This window comes from Camarhynchus parvulus, chromosome 2 (genome assembly GCF_901933205.1).
Source record: "Camarhynchus parvulus chromosome 2, STF_HiC, whole genome shotgun sequence".
Taxonomy (NCBI): Eukaryota; Metazoa; Chordata; class Aves; order Passeriformes; family Thraupidae; genus Camarhynchus; species Camarhynchus parvulus.
This window is the reverse complement of record NC_044572.1, coordinates 151688719-151708954: the sequence shown is the minus strand read 5'-3', so window position 1 is coordinate 151708954 and position 20236 is coordinate 151688719. Positions and strand designations below refer to the sequence as shown.

Below are 20236 nucleotides of genomic sequence, written 5' to 3'. Positions count from 1 at the left end.
CTCAGTTGGCCCCACTGGGTGTTGAGTTGACCCTATGGACTCCATTGGCCTTGTTGGGTGTTGAGTTGACTCCATGGACTCAGTTGTGGCCTCACTGGCTGTTGAGTTGACCGCATTGGGTGTTGAATTGATACCACTGACTCAGTTAGCCCTGTTGGTCTTGAGTTGACCCCATGGACTCAGTTGATCCCATTGGGTCTTGAGTTGGCCCTGTTGGGTGTTGAGTTGACCCCATGGACTCAGGTGACCCTGTTGGGTGTTGAGGTGACCTCATGAACTCCATTGGCCCCGTTGGGTGTTGAGTTGACCCCATGGACTCAGTTGGCCCCGTTGGGTGTTGAGTTGACCCCATGGACTCAGTTGGCTCCACTGGGTGTTGAGTGGCCCCACTGGATGTTGAGTTGACCCCATGGACTCAGTTGGCCTCCTTAGGTGTTGAGTGGCCCCATTGGGTGTTGAGTTGACCCCATGGACTCCTTCACCCATGTTTCCCTCTCCTCCCCCAGTTCAACAGCTTCGAGCAGCTGTGCATCAACTTCACCAACGAGAAGCTGCAGCAGTTCTTCAACCACCACATGTTCGTGCTGGAGCAGGAGGAGTACAAGAAGGAGGGCATTGAGTGGGAGTTCATTGACTTCGGCATGGACCTGCAGGCCTGCATCGACCTCATCGAGAAGGTACCACCACCCCCAGGGCCTCCAGGGCCTCCAGGGGCTGAGGGAGGAGGGTCTGGAGCCCCTCAGGTGGCCTTTTGGGTTGTCCTTGGTGTCCTTCCTGGCCAACAAGGTCTGCTTGTCCACAGCCCATGGGGATCATGTCCATCCTGGAGGAGGAGTGCATGTTCCCCAAGGCCTCGGACATGACCTTCAAGTCCAAACTCTACGACAACCACCTGGGCAAGTCGGCCAACTTCGGGAAGCCACGGAACGTCAAGGGCAAGTCCGAAGCCCACTTCTCGCTCACCCACTACGCCGGCACCGTGGACTACAACATCCTGGGCTGGCTGGAGAAGAACAAGGACCCCCTCAACGAGACGGTGGTGGGGCTCTACCAGAAATCCGCCCTCAAGCTCTTGGCCCACCTCTTCTCCAACTACGCCGGGGCAGACTCTGGTGGGTGATGGAGGGGTGAAGAAGACAGCTCCCACAGGAGTTGTCCTTGTTCCCACCTCATCCCACCGCTCTCCTCCACAGGCGCTGACAGCGGGAAGGGGAAGGGAGCCAAGAAGAAAGGTTCCTCCTTCCAGACGGTCTCAGCCCTGCACCGGGTGAGGGACCTGCCCTGGATCTGCTGTGGGGCAGGGGGAGAACAACCCCTGGTGTAGAGGGTGGTGCCACCACGCCCCAGCCCCTCCCCTGCCCTCTCATTGGTCACCCTCCCCTCTCCTCCCCAGGAGAACCTCAACAAGCTGATGGCCAACCTCAAGACCACCCACCCCCACTTCGTCCGCTGCCTCGTCCCGAATGAGCGGAAGGAGCCGGGTGAGCCAAGGGTGGGGATGGGAGGTTGGGGTGTGGGCGTGGCTCGTGGTTGACCCCTCACCTGTGTCTCCTCCAGGTGTGATGGACAACGCCCTGGTCATGCACCAGCTCCGCTGCAACGGGGTCCTGGAGGGAATCCGCATCTGCCGCAAGGGCTTTCCCAACCGCATCCTCTACGGGGACTTCCGACAGCGGTGGGGACACGGAGCGGGTTTGGGGAGGGGGGACAACCCCACCAGGGTGAGCTCGTGGGTCACGTCCTCTCTGGCCCCCAGGTACCGCATCCTGAACCCCGCGGCCATCCCCGAGGGGCAGTTCATCGACAGCCGCAAGGGCGCCGAGAAGCTCCTGGGCTCCATCGACATCGACCACAACCAGTACAAGTTTGGGCACACCAAGGTGAGGTCTCGTGGTCCCTGTTCCCTGTGGTCCCACCATCCCTCAGGTGTAGTGGACCCCATGGTCCCACCATTCACCTCTCCATCTGTCCCTCCCTATGTCCATCTGTTCCTTCTGGACACCATCCCATCCTTCCACCCACCACAACCAGTTTGATTCCACTGGGTGAGATCTCATGGTTCCCTGTGGTCCCACCATCCTTCATGTGTTGTGGACCCCATGGTCCCATGTCCATCTGTCCATCAACGTGTCCATCTGTTCATCTACCCGGACACCATCCCATCCTTCCACCCACCACAACCAGTTTGATCCCACTGGGTGAGATCTCACGGTCCCTGTTCCCTGTGGTCCCAACATCCAAGGTGAACATGGACCCTGTGGTGCCGTGATCACCATGTCCATCTGTCCATCTAATTAGACTCCACCCCATCCTTCCACCCCCGACAACCCCTTTGGGCACACCGTGGGGACATCTCGTTGTCTCTGTTCCCTGTGGTCCCACCATCCTTCAGGTGTAGTGTTTCCCTGTGGTCCCACCATCCTGCAGGTGTAGTGGACCCCATGGTCCCACCATTCATGTGTCCATCTATCCATCAACATGTCCATCTGTCCATCTAATTAGACTCCACCCCATCCTTCCACCCACCACAACCACTTTGGGCACACCACGTGGACCTCCGGTGGTCTCTGTTCCCTGTGGTCCCACCATCTGAGGTGGACACAGACCTCATGGTCCCATGATCCTCTTGTCCATCTGTCCATCAACATGTCCATCTGTCCATCTACCCAAACACCACCCCATCCTTCCACCCACCACAACCCCTTTGGGGACACTGTGGGGACATCTCATTGTCTCTGTTCCCTGTGGTCCCACCATCCAAGGTGGACATGGATCTCATGGTCCCATGATCTCCTGTGTCCATCTGTCCATCAACACGTCCATCTGTCCATCTAACCCAACACCACCCCATCCTTCCACCCACCACAACCAGTTTGATCCCATCATGTGGGATCTCGTGATCCCTGCTCCCTGTGGTCCCACCATCCTTCATGTGTTGTGGACCCCGTGGTCCCATGATCCCCATGTCCATCTGTCCATCAACACGTCCATCTGTCCATCTACCCAGACACCACCCCATCCTTCCACCCACCACAACCATTTTGGACACACCATGGGGACATCTTGTTGTCTCTGTTCCCTGTGGTGACACCATCCGATGTGGACATGGACCTCGTGGTCCTGTGATCCCCATGTCCATCTGTCCATCTACATCTACGTTTGTCCATCTATCCTTCCACCCACCAAAACCCCTTTGGACACACCGTGGAGACATCTCGTTGTCTCTGTTCCCTGTGGTCCCACCATCTGAGGTGGACACGGACCTCATGGTCCCACCACCTTCTCCCTCCCCCCAGGTCTTCTTCAAGGCAGGGCTCCTGGGCCAGCTGGAGGAGATGCGGGACGACCGCCTGTCCCGCATCATCACCCGCATCCAGGCGCGGGCGCGGGGGCAGCTCATGCGCATCGAGTTCAAGAAGATCGTGGAGCGCCGGTGAGGCAGGGGTGGGCCTTCTGCTCACCTGGTCACCTGGCTGGGCATGTGGTGGCACCTGTGTCCTCCTCCTCCTCGTAGGGACGCGCTGCTGGTGATCCAGTGGAACCTCCGGGCCTTCATGGGGGTGAAGAACTGGCCGTGGATGAAGCTCTACTTCAAGATCAAGCCCTTGCTGAAGAGCGCGGAGACGGAGAAGGAGATGCAGGTGGGCGGGGTGGGCAGGGCAGGGTGGGACCACCACCGCCAGGACGGTCTGGGGGGTGTTGGATGAGGGTCTTTGACCTTCTCGGGGCCTCCTGGAGCAGAACATGAAGGAGGAGTACGGGCGGCTGAAGGATGCCCTGGAGAAGTCGGAGTCCGCGGCGGAAGGAGCTGGAGGAGAAGATGGTCTCCATGCTGCAGGAGAAGAACGACCTCCAGCTCCAAGTGCAGGCTGTGAGTCGGATCAGCCCAAAACCACATCACAGGTGTGACCACCACCCCCACCACACCCTGCTTCACTTGCCACCGCTCCCCCAACAGGAGCAGGACAACCTGAATGATGCCGAGGAACGCTGTGACCAGCTGATCAAGAACAAGATCCAGCTGGAGGCCAAGGTGAAAGAGCTGACAGAACGGCTGGAGGATGAGGAGGAGATGAATGCCGAGCTGACAGCCAAGAAGAGGAAGCTGGAGGACGAATGCTCGGAGCTGAAGAAGGACATTGATGACCTGGAGCTGACCCTGGCCAAGGTGGAGAAGGAGAAACACGCGACTGAGAACAAGGTGAGGATGGGGAGAGAGCTTGGCTTCGAGGTGAGGGGACTTGAGTCTGCTCAGCCTTGTTGGGTTGGGTTGAGAAGGCTCAAGGCTGGTTGGGTTGGGTTGATGAGACGTAAAACTGGTTGGGTTGGGTTGGGTTGGGATGATCAAGGATTGTCGAGGTGGGTTGAGAAGACACGAGGTGTCGAGGAGACCCAAGGCTGGGTGGGATTTGTTAGCTTGGGTTGAGGAGACCCAAGGCAGGTTGAGAAGATCCAGTGTTGGTTGGGTTGGACTCATTGAGAAGACCCGAAGTCCTTTGGGTTCTCCTGCATTGAAACAACCTCTTTGGCTGAGGTGAACATCAACCTCCCCCAACTCTGCCCCACCCTGGCACTGAGCTGGAGGCCGGACACTTCTCCCACAGGTCAAGAACCTGACGGAGGAGATGGCGGGGCTGGACGAGACCATCGCCAAGCTGGCCAAGGAGAAGAAGGCTCTGCAGGAGTCCCACCAGCAGACGCTGGACGACCTGCAGGCTGAGGAAGACAAGGTCAACACCTTGACTAAGGGCAAAGTCAAGCTGGAACAGCAAGTGGATGATGTGAGTGTGGCTGGTCCCACCCCAGGCCCTGCTGAGAAACTTCTGGGGCAAAGATAAACAAAACTTGGGGTTTCTCCCCATTTCTGTGTTCCTGCACAGCTCGAAGGGTCCCTGGAACAGGAGAAGAAGATCCGGATGGACCTGGAACGGGCCAAGAGGAAACTGGAAGGTGACCTGAAGCTGACCCAGGAGAACATCATGGATCTGGAGAATGACAAGCAGCAGCTGGAGGAGAAGCTCAAGAAGTGAGGCTGGATCTCCCTGCCAGGTGAGGTCCAGTTGAGGGTCACAGGTGAGGCCTCACTTGCCCCCCGTTCTTACACAGGAAGGAGTTTGAGATCCACCAGCAGAACAGCAGGATCGAGGACGAGCAGGCGCTGGCTCTGCAGCTCCAGAAGAAGCTGAAGGAGCTACAGGTTGGGGGGAAGCTGGGTCTGTGTCTCATTGGGATGGACTGGAGCATCTCCAGGTGGTTTGGTTGGGTTGAAGAGCAACCTGACAGTTGAGCTGGCGAGTCTCAAGGTGGTTGGGCTGAGTGGAAGAGGCTCCACTTGGTTGGGTTGGTTTTGGTGTGGTTGAAGAGTCTCCAGCTGGTTGGGCTGGGTTGAGTCTCCGACTGGTTGGGTTGACCTGAATGGTCTCCAGCTGCTTGGGTTGGGTCGAGTTGAGTTGGATTCAAGTGTCCCAAAGCTGCTTGGCTTGGGTTGAGTGGAGGGGTTGGGGGTTCACCCAAGTTGCTTTGAAGAACCTTCAGCTGGTTGAGCTGAAGAGTCTCCAGCTGGTTGAGTTGGGTTGAGTGTCCACCTTGTTGGGTTGAGTTGCTTTGAAGAACCTTCAGCTGGTTGAGCTGGAGAGTCTCCAGCTGGTTGAGTTGGGTTGAGTGTCCACCTTCGTTGGGTTGAGCACCCTCTTGGCACGCAGGCACGGATTGAGGAGCTGGAGGAGGAGCTGGAGGCGGAGCGGACGGGCCGGGCCAAGGTGGAGAAGCAGCGCTCAGAGCTGTCGCGGGAGCTGGAGGAGCTCAGCGAGCGGCTGGAGGAGGCCGGCGGTGCCACCTCGGCGCAGCTGGAGCTCAACAAGAAGCGAGAGGCCGAGTTCCAGAAGCTGCGGCGGGACCTGGAGGAGGCCACGCTGCAGCACGAGGCCACGGCGGCCGCGCTGAGGAAGAAACACGCCGACAGTGTGGCCGAGCTGGGAGAGCAGCTGGACAACCTCCAGCGTGTCAAGCAGAAGCTGGAGAAGGAGAAGAGCGAGCTCAAGCTGGAGCTGGATGACCTCAGCGCCAACGTGGAGCAGCTGATCAAGTCTAAGGTAGGAGGAGGTTGAGATGGACAGGAGGGAATGATGGGATGGTTTGTGTGGGACAGGACCGCTGAGATCATCCAGTTCCATCAATCCTTGGGGGGCGACACCTTCCACTAGACCAGGCTGGGTTGGATTAAGTTGGGCTGAAGAATCTCCAACTGGTTGAGTTGGGTTGAGTGTCCACCTTGTTGGGCGGAGTTGTGTTGAAGGACCTTCAGCTGGTTGGGCTGGAGAGTCTCCAGCTGGTTGAGTTGTGTTGAGTTGCTTTGAAGAACCTTCAACTGGTTGAGTTAGGTTGAGTGTCCACCTCATTGGGTTGAGTTGTGTTGAAGAACCTTCAGCTGGTTGGGCTGAAGAGTCTCCACATGGCTGAGTTGACCTGAGTTGCGTTGAAATGAAGACTCTCCATGTGGTTGGGTTGGGTTGAGAGCAGTGTTGGGTGGATCCCACCCAGGGTTCCACCAGATCAGGTGGCTCCAAGCCCTGTCCAGCCTGGCTTTGGACACATCCAACCATGGAGCACGTCCACCCCACCACAGCCTCCAGCCCCACCCCTCCTGTGGCCCCTCCCTGCAGGTGGCCATGGAGAAGATGTCGCGCTCCATGGAGGACCAGGCTGCCGAGCACTTGGCAAAGCTGGAGGAGACCCAACGCGTCCTCAACGACGCCAACACCCAACGGGCCAAGCTGCAGACGGAGAACGGTGGGAGCTGACCCGGGGTGGCCCCACCCCTGCCCCACACCTGCACCTCCATCCCCCACCCCACCTCCACCCCACACCTGAAGCCCCGCCCACCCATGCAGGTGAGCTGTCGCGGCAGCTGGAGGAGAAGGAGGCGCTGGTGTCCCAGCTGACCCGCGGCAAGGTGTCCTACACCCAGCAGCTGGAGGACCTGCGGAGGCAGCTGGAGGAGGAGATGAAGGTGGGGTCCGGTGGAGGGGTGAGCAGATCTGGGGAGGGGATCCAGGTGGGTCACAGGTGTCCTTCGCCCTCATGGTCACTGGTTCGGAATGGTTGTGTTAGGTAGGTCCATCTGCAGTGATTCTGCTGTAGAAGGTGCAGGGAGGGTTGGGTTGGTCTGCAGAAGGTCTGGTTGGGTTGAGGTGATGAAGACCAGCTCTTGCTGAGCTGGAGACTACAAGGAGTTCAAGGTGACTTGGATCCAACGGTGCCACCTTCTCCTGAAGGTGTAGGGAAGGTTGGATTGATCTGGAAGAGCTTGGGTTGGTCTATGGAAGGTCCAAGAATGATTGGCTTGGTCTGCAGAAGGTCTGATTGGGTTGAGGTGATGAAGACCAGCTCCTGCTGAGCCAGAGAAACCCAAGAGGACTCCAGGTGAGCTGGATCCGACGGTGCCACCTTCTCCTCCCCAGGCCAAGAACGCGCTGGCGCACGCGCTGCAGTCGGCCCGGCACGACGGGGACCTGCTGCGGGAGCAGTACGAGGAGGAGACCGAGGCCAAGGCCGAGCTCCAGCGCTCGCTCTCCAAGGCCAACTCCGAGGTGGCCCAGTGGAGGACCAAGTATGAGACAGACGCCATCCAACGCACTGAGGAGCTGGAGGAGGCCAAGTGAGTCACCATGGGTGGAGCTCCTGTGGGGTCAGGGGTGGAGATCACCCTTGGGAGAATGTTCTGGAGGGGGTTTTGGAGGAGTCTAAGTGAGTCATTGCACCATGGGTGGAGCTTCTGTGGGGTCAGAGGGGCGGAGACCACCCCCTGGAGAAGGTTCTGGAGGAGGAGAAGTGAGTCTTGTCCCATAGATGGAGATTCTGTGGGATTGGGGAGGTGGAAACCATGGAAAAAGTTCTGGAGAAGGTTTTAGAGGTTGAGTCACCTTCCCATGGATGTAGCTCCTGTGGGGTTAGGGGTGGAGATCACCCTTGGGAGAATGTTCTGGAGAAGGTTTGGAGGAACCCAAGTGAGCTATTGCCCCATGGGTGGAGCTCCTGTGGAGTCAGGGATGGAGATCGCTCTTGGGAGAATGTTCTGGAGAAGGTTTTGGACGAGTCATCACCCCATGGTGGAGCTCTTGTGGGGTCAGGGGTGGAGACCACCCACAGGAGAAGTTTTGGAGGTTTTAGAGGTTAAGTAATCTCCTCATGGGTGGAGCTCCTATGGGATCAGGATGGAGACCACCCCCTGGAGAAGGTCCTGGAGGGGGTAGAGTAACCCAGCGAAGGTAGAGGAGATGCAGAGAAGAACTTTGGCCAGTGGCTGGGTGGGAGAAGGTTCAAGCGGCCCCACCTGGCCTGTGAGTGACCCCAGGTGGTCCCTGGGGCAGGAAGAAGCTGGCGCAGCGGCTGCAGGAGGCCGAGGAGGCCGTGGAGGCCGTCAACGCCAAATGCTCCTCACTGGAGAAGACCAAGCACCGGCTGCAGAACGAGATCGAGGACCTGATGGCTGACGTGGAGCGGTCGAACGCGGCTGCCGCTGCCTTGGACAAGAAGCAGAGGAACTTTGACAAGGTGGGCAGGTGTGGCAGGTTGGGGACGGCTGGGTGGGGCCAGGTGGCTGCGGGGTGACACCTGGCTGTCCCCAGGTGTTGGCCGAGTGGAAGCAGAAGTTCGAGGAGTCGCAGACGGAGCTGGAGGCATCCCAGAAGGAGGCCAGGGCCCTCAGCACCGACCTCTTCAAGCTGAGGAACATCTACGAGGAGTCCCTGGAGCACCTGGAGACCTTCAAGAGGGAGAACAAGAATCTCCAAGGTGACACCACGGGTCCCTCTGCCCACCTGGGCATTCCCCGCCCATTCCCACGGGGTCTGACGGGGTCTCACCTGGGCAGAGGAGATCTCGGACCTCACGGAGCAGCTCGGCGCTGGCAACAAATCCATCCACGAGCTGGAGAAGGTCCGGAAACAGCTGGACGCCGAGAAGCTGGAGCTCCAAGCTGCTCTGGAAGAGGCTGAGGTGGATCAAGCCCCGTCCCACCTCATCCCTGCCTTCTCCTGGTGGGACGTCCACCCTCTGTGGTCCTCAAGGTCCTCTCTGTCCTCCCCAGGCCTCCCTGGAGCACGAGGAGGGGAAGATCCTGAGGGCGCAGCTGGAGTTCAACCAGGTGAAGGCGGAGTACGAGCGGAAGCTGGGCGAGAAGGAGGAGGAGATGGAGCAGGTGAAGCGCAACCACCTGCGCGTGGTGGAGTCGCTCCAGACCTCGCTGGACGCCGAGACCCGGAGCCGCAACGAGGCCCTGAGGCTGAAGAAGAAGATGGAGGGCGACCTCAACGAGATGGAGATCCAGCTCAGCCACGCCAACCGTGGCGCCAATGAGGCCCAGAAGCAGGTCAAGGCTCTGCAGGGCTACCTGAAGGTACCTGTCCATGTGGTGTGGAGAGGTAGGAGATGCCTGAAGGTCACACGGGGAGATGGAGGTGTAGGAGGTACCTGAAGGTACCCGTCCATGAGGACATGGAGGTACCCGAAGGTCCCATGGGGACATGAAGGTGTAGGAGGTACCTGAAGGTCCCATGGGGACATGAAGGTGTAGGAGGTACCTGAAGGCACCTGTCCATGTGGTGTGAAGGGGTTGGAGCTATCTGAAGGTCCCACTGGGACATGGAGGTGCAGGAGATACCTGAAGGTCCCTGTCCGTGGGGACACTGAGGTCCTGAAGGTACCTGTCCATGGGGACATGGAGGTGCAGGAGGTACCTGAAGGTACCTGTCCTTGTGACACAGAGGGGTAGGAGATGACTGAAGGTTGCACGGGGAGATGGAGGTGTAGGGGGTATCTGAAGGCATCTCTCCATGTGGTGTGGAGAGGTAGGAGGTATCTGAAGGTCCCATGGGGAAATGGAAGTGCAAGGAGGTACCTGAAGGTCCCATGAGGACATGAAGGTGTAGGAGGTACCTGAAGGTTCCTGTCCATGGGGACATTTTGGTCCTGAAGGTACCTCTCCATGGGCACCTTGGTGTGTAGGAAGTCCCACCACCCAACAGGGGTGGTTTGATGGACCCGCCACCCCTTCCCACCACCCCATGGCTGGTTGGACCCACCACCCCTTCCCACTTCATGTCCGGGTGGACTCACCACCCCTTCCCACCACCCCATGGCTGCATGGACCCACCACCCCTTCCCACTTCATGTCCGGGTGGACTCACCACCCCTTCCCACCACCCCATGGCGGCATGGACCCACCACCCCTTCCCACCGCCCCATGTCCGGGTGGAACCACCACCCCTTCCCACCACACCATGGCCAGGTGGACCCACCATCCCTTCCCACCACCCCCAGGACACACAGCTGCAGCTGGATGACGCAGCAAGGGTCGGGGAGGACCTGAAGGAGAACGTGGCCATGGTGGAGCGCAGGAACACCCTGCTGCAGTCCGAGCTGGAGGAGCTCCGGGGCCTGGTGGAACAGACCGAGAGGGCCCGGAAACTGGCCGAGCAGGAGCTCATCGAGGCCAGCGAGAGGGTCCAGCTCCTCCACTCGCAGGTGAGACCTCACCTGCCCGCCAGGAGAGGTGCCACCTCCATCCAGGGGTGCTCCAGTCCAGGAGAAACAGCTCTGGTTGCTTTGTTGGGGAGCTCAAGGTGTCTCAGGGTGGTGCAGACCCAACGTCACCCCCACCTCCTCAAGGGTTGGTCTGGAGGAGGTTGGGTTTGTCTAAAGAAGATGATCCAAGGAGGGTTGGGTTTGGTTGGAGGAGGTTGAGTTGGTCTATGGAAGGCCTGGTTGGATTGGGGTGATGAAGGCCAACTCTCACTGAGCTGTAGACCTCCATGGACCAACCTGTGGAGGAGGTTGGGTTGGTCTAAAGAAGGTCCAAGGAGGGTTGGGTTTGGTTGGAGGAGGGTCTGGTTGGACTGGGGTGATGAAGACCAACTCCCACTATGCTGGAGATCCCCAAGATGTCTCTAGCTGACCCGGACCCAACAGTGCCACCTTCTCCTGAAGGTCTCAGGAGGGTTGGTTGGTCTGGAGGAGGTTGGCTTGATCCATGGAAGGTCCAAGGAATGTTTGGTTGGTCTACAGAAGGGTGGTGTCCATTTCTGTGTTGCGTCACCAAGATCTCCAGATCTTTCACCATGCAGAGACACAGGGGAGTCTCCAAGACCTGTGGAGACAGAGGGGGTGGGACAGTAGCCCCTGGGCCACCTCCTGAGTTGCCTCCCTGTCCCCGCCCAGAACACCAGCCTCATCAGCCAGAAGAAGAAGATGGAGGGTGACATCTCCCAGCTGCAGACAGAGGTGGAAGAGGCCGTCCAGGAGTGCCGGAACGCTGAGGAGAAGGCCAAGAAGGCCATCACCGATGTGAGTGTCACTGTGGGGCCATCACCGGGGTCACCACTGGGGCCACCACCAGGGCCAGCACTGGGGCCAGCACTGGGGCCATGACCGGGGCCACCACCAGGGCCACCACCAGGGCCACTACCAGGGTCATCCCCAGGGCCACCACCAGGGCCACCACCAGGGTCATCACCAGGGCCACTACCAGGGTCATTACCGCGGCCACCACTGGGGCAATCACCGGGTCCATCACCAGGGACCATCACTGGGGCCATCAGTGGGGGTCATCACCAGGTTCATCCCTGGGGTCATCCCCGGGACCACCACCGGGGCCACTGTGGAGAACGTGCCATGGACCCCTGCTTGTCCCCCCGCGGGCAGGCGGCCATGATGGCAGAGGAGCTGAAGAAGGAGCAGGACACGAGCGCGCACCTGGAGCGCATGAAGAAGAACATGGAGCAGACCATCAAGGACCTGCAGCTGCGGCTGGACGAGGCCGAGCAGCTGGCCCTCAAGGGCGGCAAGAAGCAGCTGCAGAAGCTGGAGGGGCGCGTGAGGGAGCTGGAGAACGAGCTGGAGGCCGAACAGAAGCGCAACGCCGAGAGCGTCAAGGGGCTGCGCAAGTCCGAGCGGCGCGTCAAGGAGCTCAGCTACCAGGTGAGACCATGGGGGTACCAGGTGAAACCATGGAGGTGAGACCATGGGGGTGGGTCAAGGAGCTCAGCTACCAGGTGAGACCATGGAGGTGAGACTCAGGTACCAGGTGAGACCACGGAAGTGAGACCATGGGGGTAAATCAAGGAGCTCAGCTACCAGGTGAAACCACAGGGGTGAGACTCAGGTACCAGGTAAGAGCACCTGGGCGGGTCATGAAGATCAGGTACAGATGGGACCATTGAGGTGGGTCATGGAGCTCAGCCAGCGGGTGACATCACCTGGGTGGGTCAAACTCAGTTACCAGATGAGGCCACCACAGCACAGCCTGTCTTCAGTCACACCTGTGGGGGACCGAAAATGGGCAGAGATGGTGGCCCCAGGGATGTGATCAACCCAGAGTGTTGATGGGGTGACCACAAGGACATGGGTGACCCAAGACATGGTGGCCACAGGAACAAAGATGACCCAGAACATTCATTGAGTGACCAAAGGAACGTGGGTGACCCAGAACATCGCCCTGGTGGCCAGGGGGATGCAGGAAGTCCCTGGGAAGGGAAACTGAGGCCCAGGAGTTGTGGCTGCACTCTGGTCCAGTGCCCATCCCTGTCCCTGTTCCCCCAGACGGAGGAGGACAAGAAGAACCTGCTGCGGCTGCAGGACTTGGTGGACAAACTGCAGATGAAAGTCAAGGCCTACAAGAGACAGGCGGAGGAGGCGGTGGGTGAATGGGACAGAGGGATGGACAGACGGACGGATGGATGGACGGATGGATGGACGGATGGATGGACGGATGGATGGACGGATGGATGGACGGATGGATGGACGGATGGATGATGGATGGATGGATGATGGACTGATGGATGATGGATGGATGATGGATGGATGATGGATGGATGATGGATGGATGATGGATGATGGAGGGATGGATGGATGATGGAGGGATGGATGGATGGATGACGGATGGATGGATGGATGACGGATGGATGATGGATGGATGACGGATGGATGATGGATGAAGGATGGATGATGGATGGATGGATGATGGATGGATGGATGATGGATGACGGATGGATGGATGATGGATGGATGGATGGATGATGGATGGATGATGGATGGATGGATGGATCCATGGATCCATGGATGGATGGATGAAGCCACCCCAGTTGTAGGGGTGGCAGGAGAACATCCACACCTCCCTGTGGCCACGCCAGTGACCTCCCCCTTGCTCCCCAGGAGGAGCAGGCCAACACCAACCTGGCCAAGTTCCGGAAGGCGCAGCACGAGCTGGATGAGGCTGAGGAACGTGCCGACATCGCCGAGTCCCAGGTCAACAAACTGCGGGCCAAGAGCCGCGACATCGGAGCCAAGGTGGGACCCCCGTCACTTCCTGTCATCCCCTGTCACCTCCTGTCACCCCCCACAGCTGCCCCACAACCCCACCCGGACCTTCTGTCCTCTCTCCCATCCCACTCCAGAAGCTGCACGATGAGGAGTGACCCATCCCTATGAGGGACCCACCAGTAATGACCCACCACCATGAGTGACACCACTGCCACTATGAGGGACACACCATGATGAAGGTTCCACCATGATGAAGGTTCCATCATGATGAAGGTCCCATCATGACAATGACTGACCAACCACGATGATAAGGGTCCCACCATCACCATGAGGGGTCCATCACCTCACATTGAGGGACTGACCACCACAGGGGACTCCTCACTGTGATAAGAAACCCATGACCACCATGACGAGTGACCTGCCCCTGTGATGAGGGATCCTCCACCACCACCGTGGGGGACCCACCATGATGGCACCATGAAGGACCTCCCATACCACAACAGGGGACCTGCCCACCATGATACAAGTTACTCACCACCACCAAGATGGACCTGCAATGATGATGAGATGAACCCACCACCACCAAGATGGACCCACAATGACGATGAGATGAACCCACCACCACCAAGATGGACCCACAATGACGATGAGATGAACCCACCACCACCATGATGGACCCACGATGATGAGATGAACCCACCACCACCATGATGGACCCATGATGATGATGATGGACCCACCATCATGAGTGACTCCAAACCCCACAGTAGACCCTCTCCCCACCAGTGACACCCCCCACCCCCTGTCCAAGACGAGGGGACCCCGATGCCATAATTATTTCATTAGTGAGCCACAGAAGGGACACAATGTCCCCTCGGCCACCCCACCCCAAAAACACGACCCTGAGCAGCACCGGCTGTGGGACAAGGTTTAATTTGGGGGGGTGGGGGGCAGGACCAGGTGGAGAGGGGACAGAGGGGGACAATGGGACAGTGGTGGGGGTTGGTGGCCTTCAGCCACCCTCCATGTCGGGATCTGGAGGAGAAAGAGCTGGAGATGGTGGAGGAGGAGAACCCAGGTGCCCCCATCCCACCTAAAGGGGTCCCAGGTGTCCCCCAGCCCCACCAAACATGTCCCAGGTGTCCTCGACCCCAGCCATGGACATCCCAGGTGTCACCAACCCCACCCCAAGGTGTTCCAGATGTCCCCAACCCCACCCATGGACATGCCAGGTGTCCCCAACCCCACCCAAGGATGTCCCAGGTGTCCCTCAATCTCATTCATGGGTCCCCCAGGTGTCCCCAGCCCCACCCCAGGGTGTCCCAGTTGTCCCCAAACCCCACCCAAGGGTCTCCCAGGTGTCCCCAAGCCCACCCCAGGGTGTCCCAGGTGTCCCCCACCTCACCCAAGGATGTCCCAGGTGTCCCCCATCCCACCTGAAGGGGTCCCAGATGTCCCCAGCCCCACCCAAGAGTGTCCCAGGTGTCCCCAACCCCACCCCAGGGTGTCCCAGGTGTCCCCAGTGTCCCTCACCCTGTCCCGGTGCCACCCGCGTGCGGAAGGTGACGAAGGTGTCGAAGGCAAAGACCAAGGCCAGGAGGAGGCTGAAGGTCTGGGGGGAGGGGAAGGGGGCGTGGCCTGGTCAGAAGAGGGCGTGACCCGGTCAGTCAGGGGCGGGGCTCAAGGAGGGGGCGGGGTTTGGGGACACTCACAAAGGTGGTGGCAGCCAGGGCGTCACGGGATGAGGCCAAGGCCACCAGGGCGGCCACGAGGAAGATGAGGGTGCCACTGATGGCCCGGAGCAGGTCCTGGGGGGACAGCGGGGGTGACACCAGGGGGATGGGGGGTGACAATGGGGACACCATGGGGACATGGGGGACACCAGGGGGATGGGGGGTGACACGGAGGGGACACCAGGGGGATGGGGGGTGACAGAGGGGACACCATGGGGACATGAGATGGACATGGAGGGGTGGCAGTAGGACACCATGGGGACATGGGGGACACCAGGGGGATGGAGGTGGTGACAATGGGGCCACCATGGAGGACACCATGAGGATGACAAGGGGACATGGATGGGCCAGCATGGAGGGGCCACCATGAGTGTGACAAGGGGACATAGAGGGGACACCACGAGGGCATGGGGGGGACACCAGGGGGATGGGGGATGACATGGAGGGGACACCATGGGGACACCATGGAGACATGAGATGGACATGGAGGGGTGGCAGCAGGACACCTTGGGGACACCAGAGGGATGGAGGTGTGACAATGGGGGCACCATGGAGGACACCATGGGCATGACAAGGGGACATGGATGGGCCACCATAGAGGGGACACCACGGGGGTGACAAAGGGACATGGAGGGGCCACTGTGGAGGGGCCACCATGGCATGATGATGAGGAGCCATGATGGAGGGGACACCATGGAGGATACCATGGACATGACAAGGGACATGAGAGGGGCCACCATGGAGATGACATGGGGACATGGAGGGGCCACCATGAACATGACAAGGCAACATGGAAGGGCCACCATGGAGGGGACGCCATGGAGGCCACCATGAGGACATGGAGGGGCCACCATGGACATGACAAGGGACATGAAAGGGTCACCATGGAGAACATCATGGACATGATAAGGGGACATGGAGGGGCCACTATGAAGGACACCATTAGGATGACAGAGTGACATGAAAGGGCCACCATGGAGGACACCATGGGGACATGGAAGGGCCACCATGAGGATGACACGGGAACACAGAGAGGCCACTATGGAGGGGCCACCGTGGAGGCCACCATGAGGATGACAAGGGACATGGAAGGGCCACCATGGGGATGACACGGGAGGACAGAGGGGCCACCATGGGGTAATGACAAAGGGACATGGAGGGGCCACCATAGAGTGGACACGATGGGGGTGACAAGGGACAAGGAAGGGCCACCATAGAGGGGCCACCATGGGGATGACATGGGGACATGGAGGGGCCACCATGAACATGACAAGGTGACATGGAAGGGCCACCATGGAGGGGACGCCATGGAGGCCACCATGAGGACATGGAGGGGCCACCATGGACATGACAAGGGACATGAAAGGGTCACCATGGAGAGCATCATGGACATGATAAGGGGACATGGAGGGGCCACCATGGGGACATGGAGGGGCCACCATGAAGGCCACCATGGGGACATGGAAGGGCCACCATGAACATGACAAGGGCACATGAGAGGGCCACCATCGTGGCCACCATGAGGATGACAAGAGGACAGAGAGGGACCACCATGGAGGGGCCACCGTTGAGGACACCATGAACATGACAAGGGGACATGGAGGGGCCACCATGGAGGACACTATGGGGGTGGCAACATGAGGGTGACAAAGGGACATTTAAGGGCCACCATGGAGGCCACCATGAGGATGATGACAAGGGGACATCAAGAGGCCATGATGGAGGCCACCAGGGGGACATGACAAGAGGACATGGAGGGGCCACCATGGAGGACACCATGGGGGCACGAAGTGACATGGAGGAATTATGGGGGGGGTCACACTGTGGGGACACTGAGGGACACACGATGTGGCAGGAGGAGAACACAGTGACACGGAGAGCAGTGCCACCCATGGCGTGTCCCTCGGGTGCCACCACTGTCCCTATTTTTCCCCGCCTGTCCCCATTTGTCCCCGTCTGTCCCCGTCTGTCCCCATTTGTCTGTCCCCGTCTGTCCCCATTTGTCCCCATTTGTCCCCATTTGTCCCCATCTGTCCCCGTCTATCCCCGTCTGTCCCCGTCTGTCCCCGTCTGTCCCCGCCTGTCCCCATCTGTCCCCGTCTGTCCCCGTCTGTCCCCATCTGTCCCCATCTGTCCCCATCTGTCCCCATCTGTCTCCATTTGTCCCCGTCTGTCCCCATCTGTCCCCGTCTGTCCCCGTCTGTCCCCGTACCAGGCAGGTGCCGTAGCCGGGGGGCAGCCGGGGGGGGTCCCTGAGCAGGAGCCCCCCCAGAGCCGCCGCCCCCGCCAGGGTCTGGAGCAGCGCCGGGGCCAGGGTGGGGGGCGCGGGGGGGGACAGCAGTGCCACCACCCCCCCGGACAGCACCTGGGGACAGAGGGGTCACAGAGGGGTCACGGGGGGTCACGGGGGGGACAGCAGTGCCACCACCCCCCCGGACAGCACCTGGGGACAGAGGGGACACAGAGGGGTCACGGGGGGTCACGGGGGGGGACAGCAGTGCCACCACCCCCCCGGACAGCACCTGGGGACAGAGGGGTCACAGAGGGGTCACGGGGGTCACGGGGACAGCAGTGCCACCACCCCCCCGGACAGCACCTGGGGACAGAGGGGACACAGAGGGGTCACGGGGGTCACGGGGGACGCAGTGCCACCACCCCCCAGACAGCACCTGGGGACAGAGGGGCCGCGGGGGGTCAGCGGGGGACAGCAGTGCCACCACCCCCCCGGACAGCACCTGGGGACAGAGGGGTCACAGGGGGTCACGGGGGGGACAGGAGTGCCACCACCCCCACGGAGAGCACCTGGGGACAGAGGGGTCACAGAGGGGTCACGGGGGGGGACAGGAGTGCCACCACCCCATGGATGGCACCTGGGGGTGACAGCAGTGCCACCACCCCCCCGGTCAGCACCTGGGGACAGAGGGGGGACACAGGGGTGACAGGAGTGCCACCACCCCCTGGATGGCACCTGGGGGTGACAGCAGTGCCACCACCCCCCCGGACAGCACCTGGGGACACAGAGGGGTCAGGGGGGGGGACAGGAGTGCCACCACCCCCACGGAGAGCACCTGGGGACAGAGGGGGGACACAGGGGTGACAGGAGTGCCACCACCCCCTGGATGGCACCCAGGGACACACAGGGGTCACAGAGGGGTCACGGGAGGGACAGCAGTGCCACCACCCCCCCAGTGCCCCCCAGTGCTCCCAGTATCCGTCCCAATATCCCCAGTATGCCATCCCAGTTCCCCCAGTATCCCATGCCAGTGCTCCCAGTGCTCCCAATATGCTGTACCAGTTCCCCCAGTATTCCATACCAGTTCCTGTGCCAGTATCCCCAATGCTCCCAGTATCCCCAGTATGCCGTACCAGTTCCCCCAGTATCCCATCCCAGTATCCCCAGTATCCCATCCCAGTTCCCCCAGTACCCTCAATATCCCCAGTATCCCATCCCAGTATCCCCAGTATACCCAGTTTGCCATACCAGTTCCCCCAGTATCCCCCAGTATCCCATCCCAGTATCCCCAGTATCCCATCCCAGTTCCCCCAGTATCCCATCCCAGTATCCCCAGTATCCCATCCCAGTTCCCCAGTATCCCCATTTTGCCATACCAGTTCCCCCAGTATCCCATCCCAGTATCCCCAGTATCCCCAGTTTGCCGTACCAGTTCCCCCAGTATCCCCACTATCCCATCCTAGTTCCCACAGTATCCCATCCCAGTTCCCCCACTATCCCATCCCAGTATCCCCAGTATCCCCAGTATCCCATCCCAGTTCCCCCAGTATCCCCAGTATCCCCAGTTTGCCGTACCAGTTCCCCCAGTACCCCCAGTATCCCCAGTATCCCATCCCAGTATCCCATCCCAGTATTCCCAGTATCCCCAGTTTGCTGTACCAGTTCCCCCAGTATCCCATCCCAGTATCCCCAGTATCCCCAGTTTGGTGTACCAGTTCCCCCAGTATCCCCAGTGTCCCAAATATCCCCAGTATCCCCAGTATCCCCAGTTTGCCGTACCAGTTCCCCCAGTATCCCATCCCAGTATCCCCAGTATCCCCAGTATCCCCAGTTTGCCGTACCAGTTCCCCAGTATCCCATCCCAGTATCCCCAGTATCCCATCCCAGTATCCCCAGTATCCCCAGTATCCCCAGTTTGCCGTACCAGTTCCCCCAGTATCCCATCCCAGTATCCCCAGTATCCCATCCCAGTATCCCCAGTATCCCCAGTATCCCCAGTTTCCCATACCAGTATCCCCAGTATCCCCAGTATCCCCAGTTTGCCATACCAGTATCCCCAGTATCCCCAGTATCCCCAGTTTGCCGTACCAGTTCCCCCAGTATCCCCAGTATCCCCAGTATCCCTTCCCAGTATCCCCAGTATGCCATCCCAGTATCCCCAGTATTCCCAGTATCCCCAGTTTGCCGTACCAGTTCCCCCAGTATCCCCAGTATCCCCAGTTCCCCATACCAGTATCCCCAGCATCCCCAGTATCCCCAGTTTGCCATACCAGTTCCCCAGCATCCCCAGTATCCCCAGTTTGCCATACCAGTATCCCCCAGCATCCCCAGTATCCCCAGTTTGCCGTACCAGTTCCCCTAGTATCCCCCCAGTTCCCCAGTATCCCCAGTTTGCCATACCAGTATCCCCAGTATCCCCAGTTTGCCGTACCAGTTCCCCCGCCAGCAGCAGCCCCCGGGGGGTTCTCAGCGCCCCCAGGTCGAAAACCCCCGGCGGCTCCGGCTGCCCCATGGGGGGGTCCCGGGGGGGTCTCTGGAGGGTCTTGGGGGTCTTGAGGAGGTCCTGGGGTCCGGGGGGTTCTGGGGGACCCCGGGGGGGGTCCTGGGGGGGGTTCTGGGGTGTCTGGGGATCTTAGGGGGACCCTGGGGTCCTGGGGGACCCTGCGGGGTCTTAGGGGGACCAGGAGGGGGTCCTGGGTTAGTCCTGGGGGGGTCTTGGGGGGACTCGGGGGGGTCTGGGGTGGTCCTGTGGGTCTTGGGAGGGTTCGGGGGCTCCTGGGGGATTCTGGGGGTCTTAGGGGGACCCGGGGGGTTCTGGGGGACCCCGAGGTGTCCGTGGGTCCTGAGGGGACCTGGGGGTCTCGGGGGGGTCCCGAGGGGGGTCCGGGGGTGTTCTGGGGGACCCCGGGGAGGTCTCTGGGGATCCCTGTGGGGCTGGGGGAGGGGCAGAGAC

At 60.2% G+C, this 20236-nt stretch overlaps 1 pseudogene across 1 annotated transcript in view; it reads left to right on the top strand.

Annotated features, from left to right (window-relative positions):
* Positions 1-14142, top strand: part of LOC115901481 — a 22417-nt pseudogene extending 8275 nt beyond the window's left edge. The window contains exons 12-38 of the transcript XR_004060547.1: positions 507-677; positions 803-1112; positions 1194-1267; positions 1394-1481; positions 1558-1675; positions 1757-1880; positions 3297-3433; positions 3515-3641; positions 3742-3871; positions 3959-4201; positions 4605-4781; positions 4881-5026; positions 5107-5197; positions 5703-6092; positions 6663-6789; positions 6891-7009; positions 7461-7657; positions 8370-8553; positions 8628-8793; positions 8873-8997; positions 9089-9397; positions 10321-10524; positions 11218-11343; positions 11701-11976; positions 12598-12693; positions 13210-13344; positions 13452-14142. The product of XR_004060547.1 is annotated as a myosin-6-like (transcript). The remainder of the gene's footprint in view (positions 1-506; positions 678-802; positions 1113-1193; positions 1268-1393; positions 1482-1557; positions 1676-1756; positions 1881-3296; positions 3434-3514; positions 3642-3741; positions 3872-3958; positions 4202-4604; positions 4782-4880; positions 5027-5106; positions 5198-5702; positions 6093-6662; positions 6790-6890; positions 7010-7460; positions 7658-8369; positions 8554-8627; positions 8794-8872; positions 8998-9088; positions 9398-10320; positions 10525-11217; positions 11344-11700; positions 11977-12597; positions 12694-13209; positions 13345-13451) is intronic.
* Positions 14143-20236: the final 6094 nt, after the last annotated feature.